The following is a 7,513-nucleotide window of genomic DNA, read 5'->3' on the forward strand; positions in this document are numbered from 1 at the left end:
TTGTTACGATGCTTCTTGAAAAATACAGTTAAAACCACGTAGATGCTGTAGATTGGTTGATAGAAACATCCACACAGTACAAACCTGTATACATACACATTGCATCACGGAAAAGAGTTGTCCGAATTTGTATGGGTGGGGACAAAAATATCTGTGATTGTTGTAAATATTTCATAAGCTGACCTCTTTTAGGATGCCTCAACACAAACCTCTCCCATATTTGTCTGCATTATGTATGCAGCTGTGTGCTTCCTCTCACTCTCACACGCTCTCTTTTCACTCATGCTTAGCATACATACATACTGTACTGTACAATCTGTATGTAGACATACACACACACACACACACACACTGCATTCAGCCCTCAACCGCAGTGTCCTCTGGGACGGTGAACGATGACATCACTGGTAGAGGGCTGTCCCTGTATGGCGTGGATCCAGAAAAGCTCTCTGATCCTCAAGGAACTGGTTGGTGTATATTACAGTTTATGGGTTTGTGCAGAAATGTTTACTTTGAGTGAGCCTGTGCTTTGCAGAAGAAAAAAAAAAACTGTAGTGTTCACGAAAACATTCAAAAGGTTAATAAAAGGTTTGCAGAAATGCCAATGGCTGAAGAGATGAAGAAGAGGAATAAAATTCCTGAAAAAATATATATAAATTATATAAAATCCAGCTTGTTAAATTGTGTTTTTAGAAGTCTTAGATTTTGCTGCTCTGGTCTTCTCACATGCAGATTGACAGATATTCACATATATGTATCATTATGCACCAGAATGCCAAATAGATTCTTCATAAGGGTTAAAAAATACAACTCTATATACTGTAGCTTCCTTCCGCTCCAGTTTAACCCTCTCTCATTGCTCATCCCCCTCCCCACCCCTTATGGCCATGCAGCACAGTCAGCAGCTCCACAGTCTCCTGTGAAGGTCACTGCATGATCCCACAGCATGGAACAGGAATGAGGACCGGTATGCTGTATAAATAGCCTGCCTGTGTGGCACACCCTAACCACAATCATGACATGGTATACCGATACTGTTATCTTGGTCTTCATGATTTCATGAAACAATTTAAGATTGTATTTTAGATTAACAACCTGTGTAACACATTTTGTTTTTCTCTACAACCTTATCTTTTGGCCCATGTCATTGAGAAATCAAGATCTACAACAAGGATCACTGAAAAAAACAAACAAACTCTTATATCCCTTTATCTATTAATACACACTTCACTCACATTTATTGTTCCAAGAATAAACAGCAGTTTGATTCAAAATAGATGGCTGCCTCCTCATATTCGACACAAAAATTAGAATGAATCAGGGACAGAGGAAAGAGAAGATGGATGGGATTCTACGTACAGTGAGCCACATGCCTGCAAACACTATGAGACATAACAAAGTACAAATGAAAGTAGAAATATTCACAGATACATTCCTACACTCTCTGATGTTATCATACAATCCTCCTGGGTCAAAGTTTAAGTGGAAAGCAGTAGCCTGATTTGACTGGTTGGACTCTGTAAATGAGAATATGCACAGGCTGTCTGTAAGAGGAGACAGCATACTGAAGCTCAACAGAAAGAGAATTTCACACTTGGCAGTCCAGTGTGGACTGAGGATCACTGTGTGTTTCAGTCTTCTAGGCAACCAGGCTGCTGAAAGCAATCAAACAAAGTGTCTGAACGCACTCACTTCAGGCAAACAGACATCATTTACATTTTTAAAATGTCCCCAGAGGATAGCTCTTCACAACTTTGACTCTGACTTTTAGTCTGCTGCTGAATCAAGTCAAACCTTCCCCTTTACTAACTTTGGTCCATGACAAGATATCTTGAAATTTAATGGTCATAATTTCAATTAAATCTGGAATATTAATGGTATCTGTGGGTAATCCATTGCGTTTGCTGAAATTCTACAATGAAAGACAACAATTTGTTTATAGACCCAGAGAGAAAGATGGGCAGCAGAGGGTGCTGGCTGCTAGTGGAAACGAAGCTAAAACCATCAAAATAAAGTTATCCAATCAGATGTTTTGTTGTTGCCTTTAGTCAGAGAAAATGTTAGCTGGCTCACTCATTGGTTATGAGTTCATAACTGGGCAGTAAACTAACGTAAACAAACATACCCAATACCAGATCAGCATAAAATGTGGCTAAGCAAACCAGCACTGCTGGGAACCTCCTTATGCGTTAGGGGGAATTTACAGTCATCTAATTGAGTGTCTCAAAAGCACAGGGTTGACAAAGAGAATTTCGTTTTTTTCATTATCATTTATCTATTTTTCCTGCCAATCTAACGTTCCATACTCCAGTCCAGTAGGTGGCAGTAATGCACCTACAGGCCGGTTGAAAAACAGCCAATCAAACCAAAAGATTTTCCCCAGCCGGAGCTTGAGTTTTCATATCGGAAGAAGTGAAGAACAATAGGTTGCTGGATTGTCTGCTATGGACCTCACATGACAATATTCACGACTTGGAATACTTTTATGGAAACGTCTGTTGATGCTTTTGATCGGTGGACTCTAATGAACTAAAGGAATATAAATAATCGAGGAATGGACAGACAATGCGACCTCACGACTGCCTCAGGTAGGGATTGCCACTGTTTCACCAATGCTACCTGTTTTGCACGAGCTTTAAACTGGCCACCAGAGACCAGGTGGGTTTTCAGAGGGGTCTTCTCCTCCTTAGTTGTGTTTTTGCTCCCTCTGTTTAAATTTCATGTTGAAAAATAGCAAAAACAACAAGAACATAACATGAAAGTCAGGCTGAGGGAGAACAGGAGGGTTTTCCTTTATCTCATACAAATCGCCCTGTTTTAAAAGTAGGCTAATATTTAGGTTATCTCCTATAGGTTTGCACTGAATTGAGTCTGAAAGCCCCCCCCGGACCAGGTATTAACATCAGTCTCGGGTGGTAGGACCGCAAGTGGTCAGGTCTAAGTACAGGTGTGAACGCACCCAAGACGCAATGAGGACGCATTTGAGATCCAATCACTCAGACCACATTCAGAGGTGGTCTGAGCCACAAGCGGTCACATTCTTTTTGCAGTGTGAGCGCAAATGCGTCCAGGCCACATTGAAGGACCGCCTGCGTCAACTGACGTCCTCTGCCACAGTCTGATTAGTCCCACCAAAGTTTCATAATGAACGGAAAATATTTTACTATTTCAAATGGATACAATTTTATGTCACTGTAAGACCTGTGTGCAGCACATTTATTCGCTGAACCCCTCAGTGCCCCCTCACTCGCACGCACACAAGCACGTTGACAACGGGCCCGTCTGTCGATTGGCTAAAAACAACAACACATACCTGTTTATTTGCATCTAAAGCGGGGAAGTGAGATCCGATCCCAAGTGGTGAATCAAGACGCACTGGAGACGCATTTTAAAGCCAGGTGTGAACTGATGAAGAGCTGACCACTTGTGATCGGATCACTGAAGAGGCATGTTAATACTAGGTCTGAACATGGCCAAATATAATACCATAGTTTATTACAGTACAGCAGTTACCATAGTTACTGGCCACCTGGCAAATATAAGTATACATTTATTATTTACTCCCCTCTAGCTTGGGTTTCCAAAAACTCCTGAGGTAAATATCTGACTCTACAGCTGCTCCATTATGCTGTCTACTATCTGTCTGCCCTTCCCTGTGAAGCGGGAGAGCGCTACAGATTCAGGTTCCTACAGATTCCCATTCCATTTGATACAATGACGTTATAAAATTATTGATTAGAGCCAGTTTAATGTCAGTACTTTCACGTTGTAGTGTGTAATGAATGTTGCAACCTTTCCTGTAGTCTTTATTAGAGGCACTTTAGACTTGATGGACAACCTGATGGTATTTTTAATCTTAATTGTAAACAAAAAAAAGGTATGTACAGTGGATGTGCATATACAGAAAACAAAATGGAGGTGTTTTAATTATGAAAAGAAGACGGTGATTATCTGACCCAACTACAGGACAGCTGTTCTTTAAGGAGACACATGCTGACAACAGAAAAAAAGGGAGAAAATCTTCATACCAGCTTCAGCTGCTATATAATCATTTTAGGGTGTTGATGTCAAGGCCTTGTTCACTTGAAACAACCAAACGGTGTATGTGAAGAGCCAGACAGACAGACGGCTGTTTCCAAATTAGACCATAGACTCAGTGTTAAGACGTTTGCCTTAACAGAGATCAAATTTTGGCTTAACTGTTTAGATGTTTGACGAACGGTGTGTGTGTGTGTGTGTGTGTGTGTGTGAGTGAGTGAGTGAGTGAGTGAGATACAGAGACATACAAAGACAGAGAGGGAGAGAGATGCATAAGTAGAATGTGAGTGGTGTCAGTTGTAAGCCTTGTGTCTAAATAAAGGATTACCTTCAACCTTAGAAAGTGCACACACTCCCAGCTGCCACATTAGCAGTGTAGCAGTGAGGGAGTGTGCTGCTTATCATAAAACCAACACACATGACCCAGGAGATCACGTTAGTTAGTCAGTGTGCTTTCAGTGTAAACAGAGCCTCTATATAACATAATGTTTTGTCATATTTGGCTCTCTGCACTCGGGCAAACAGGCAAAAGTTCCCTGAACTTGTGTTTTGAAATAGAAAAAGACGCCAGAAATAACGTGATTTACACATGGGGCAGAGCTCTGTTGACCCCATTTTAAGTGGGTCAAATGAGTCCCCAAGGACTTGTTTGGCTAAAAGGTGCATGGTGTTAATCCTGAAGAGGCTCAGGGTTCGATATCCAAGGGGAGGCTCCTGTAAGTACTAGTCACTGTGGATGGAGGGGTCTTCCAAATGTGGAGCAGGGATCACATTTCACAGACAGTCACATTTACATGTAGATGGCACACAGTGGCAGCTCAACATGGGAAACATGTTAGTAAAATAATTATTTTATATATATTTTTAATTTCTACAGCGTTGTTGCTGTTGCGTGCACCTGTTTTATTCTTCAAAAGCCTTCTTGTTCATTCACATTGAATGATCTGTTTGCCTTTGTCGATTGTTGTCCTTTGTAATTCATTAATGTGCATGACTCACTCTGAACTCTTCTGTTTGCTGGACTGCCAATGAACCATTAACATCTAATTTACAGATGAAAAGAAATCCCTCTTTCTTCCCATAGTACACCTTCCCTCTCGCTTTCAGCACTTCTTAAGTAGGGCTTTATCCTCTGAAATCACCTCACAAAAACACCTCCTGCCCCCCCCCCCTGCAGTGCAGATTAATAATTTACATGGCTAGCAAAAATCGCACTTGTGCATGTACATGTGTGAGTGTGTGCACATTATTCACCATCCACAGAGCCCGTGGACTGGAAGCACGAAGCGCACTTCTCTTCACCTTCAGCACTGAGCTGAGTGGAGCTGACAAGCTGGCATGAAAATATGCATGCTAATGACGCTTTCCCTGCATGACCCGCCTCTGAGCCAGCTGGATTCAAGACAAGGTCTTGGCATTTGGCTCCAATCACAGAAATCTAAACAAAGAAGATTTGGGTTATCAGTTCAAAGAGCTTTTTTTCAGGGCGGTACCTCACAAGATTTGTTTGTTGCAACAGCAGTAAATGATTCACACAAATGTAGACAGCAACAGCCCACTTGTACATGTACGTGCTTGGTTGAAAAATAATAGATTGAATCTACCCTATTGAATCATGAATAGATTCAATTTTAAAAAATAGTGAGGAAATGGAGTTCAACACCCCTTTTTCTAGACATATATTGCACTTAATAAATCATACCGTTGAGCTATGAGACAATTTAACAGTGGGATATACAGCATGCCGTCATGTCACAAACGAGCTTCACTTCTGTTTTTGGTGGAACAAATGAAAATTAATGGACATAGCAGTAAAAAAAGTTGTTGAATTGATTGAGCAACTACAAAAAAAAAAAAAATGGAACAAAGTAATGACCTCCAAACGTCAGGTATTTCAGTGAATTAGAAGATTTGTTTATTTGGTAACCAACTCCATCTTAATAACATTCAAGAATATCATCTTCAGAATATTGCATATTAAGATATAATCTGTGATATAGAGACAATAATCTACACTGATCACGTGAAAGGAAAATTGACAGCATAAATTTGAGAAATACTCAATGTTCTGTAATTGATTCAGTAAAGGTTGTAGTGAAACAAAGAAAATAGTGGCCTGCAAAGACACACCTTTTGATGCATTACAACACATTAATAGAAAAAGTCATGTTTAAAAGGCACATTCATAGAACAACAATGGGACAATCTTGCATGCACGGAGTCCCACGAGATAAAAGCAGCATCGAAGTTACAACTATATCACAGTTTAGTGGTAAACACATTAGAATACCTGATATAACACCAGCCATACAGTATACAGAACAATTATTGCTTTGATTATTGCTGTAGTAAAAGTGAACTATGTGCATTTATTATTATTAATGATTGTTGGGGAGTATTCAAGCAGCATATAGACAGTAGAATAAAGTTTCCATTTACAAATTAACACTTGCATTAAATCACCCACTTTTAAAGAGGTGCAATTTGCATAATTAAAGATATTGCCACAAAAAAATAGAAGACATTTAATGTAATGCTTCTGTCTTTTGATGGCAATATTTTCACTGAAAAATCCACTTAATCATTGGCTATTAGAAGGCAATCCTTTTGGAAAAGTCCCATTAGATTATTGGAGTAATCATGGAAATTTGCAGGTAAACAAAACTGGGCTGTACATGGTTAGAATTGAAGTTTTTCTGACTCTTTCAGTGTAAAATTACCTATGTACACATTTAAACATTGTAGGGTTGGGTTGTATGTCAAGTTCTCAGAGTCCAAAGTGACATCTTTGGATTGTTTGTTTTGTGCGACCAACACTCAGAACCCAAAGGTATCAAATTCACAATAATATAAAACAGAGAAAAGCAAACAATGCTCACATTGCAGAGGCTGAAAACGAACATAATGATAAATCAATTATCTAAATTGTAGTTGGTTAATTATCAGTTGTAATACTAAAAAACTTTTCCCTTTTCAACCAAATTGAACCCAGTTTTAACCTAGATCTGACATTTTTATTCCATTTTATTCCATCATATTTCACTGTATCATATTTAACACCTAATTTACTTTTAGATTTAATTCATCTACTGTATCTTCATTTGGGTCTTGTGATGGGATGTACATATAAATTAGAATTCTATCTGGTCCAGTATTCAGTACCAAAGCTTACTATACATGTCACTCTCATGTCATGTAATTCCTCTCACCTCTGCCCGCCCTTTCCTCTCAAACTCCCCCTACAAGAATCCCCACCATTTGTGCACAATCAGGTCATCTCCATAGCCTGTATCAAGGAGTCGGTTGCCACACTCCTCCCAGCGACACACCTCTCCCTTGTCCACCACCACAAACTTCCACTCCACATGGCTCTCTGCGGGCAGTCTGACCACCGTGGCCCAGTGCCCATCCTTGGCCCTCTCTAGTGGGATGAATTCCTTCCAGTTTCCCAGCTCCTGCTGGTTTCCTGTGACAG

The sequence above is a fragment of the Seriola dumerili genome, unplaced genomic scaffold (genome assembly GCF_002260705.1).
Source record: "Seriola dumerili isolate Sdu_G_001 unplaced genomic scaffold, Sdu_1.0 BDQW01000877.1, whole genome shotgun sequence".
NCBI classification, from domain to species: Eukaryota; Metazoa; Chordata; class Actinopteri; order Carangiformes; family Carangidae; genus Seriola; species Seriola dumerili.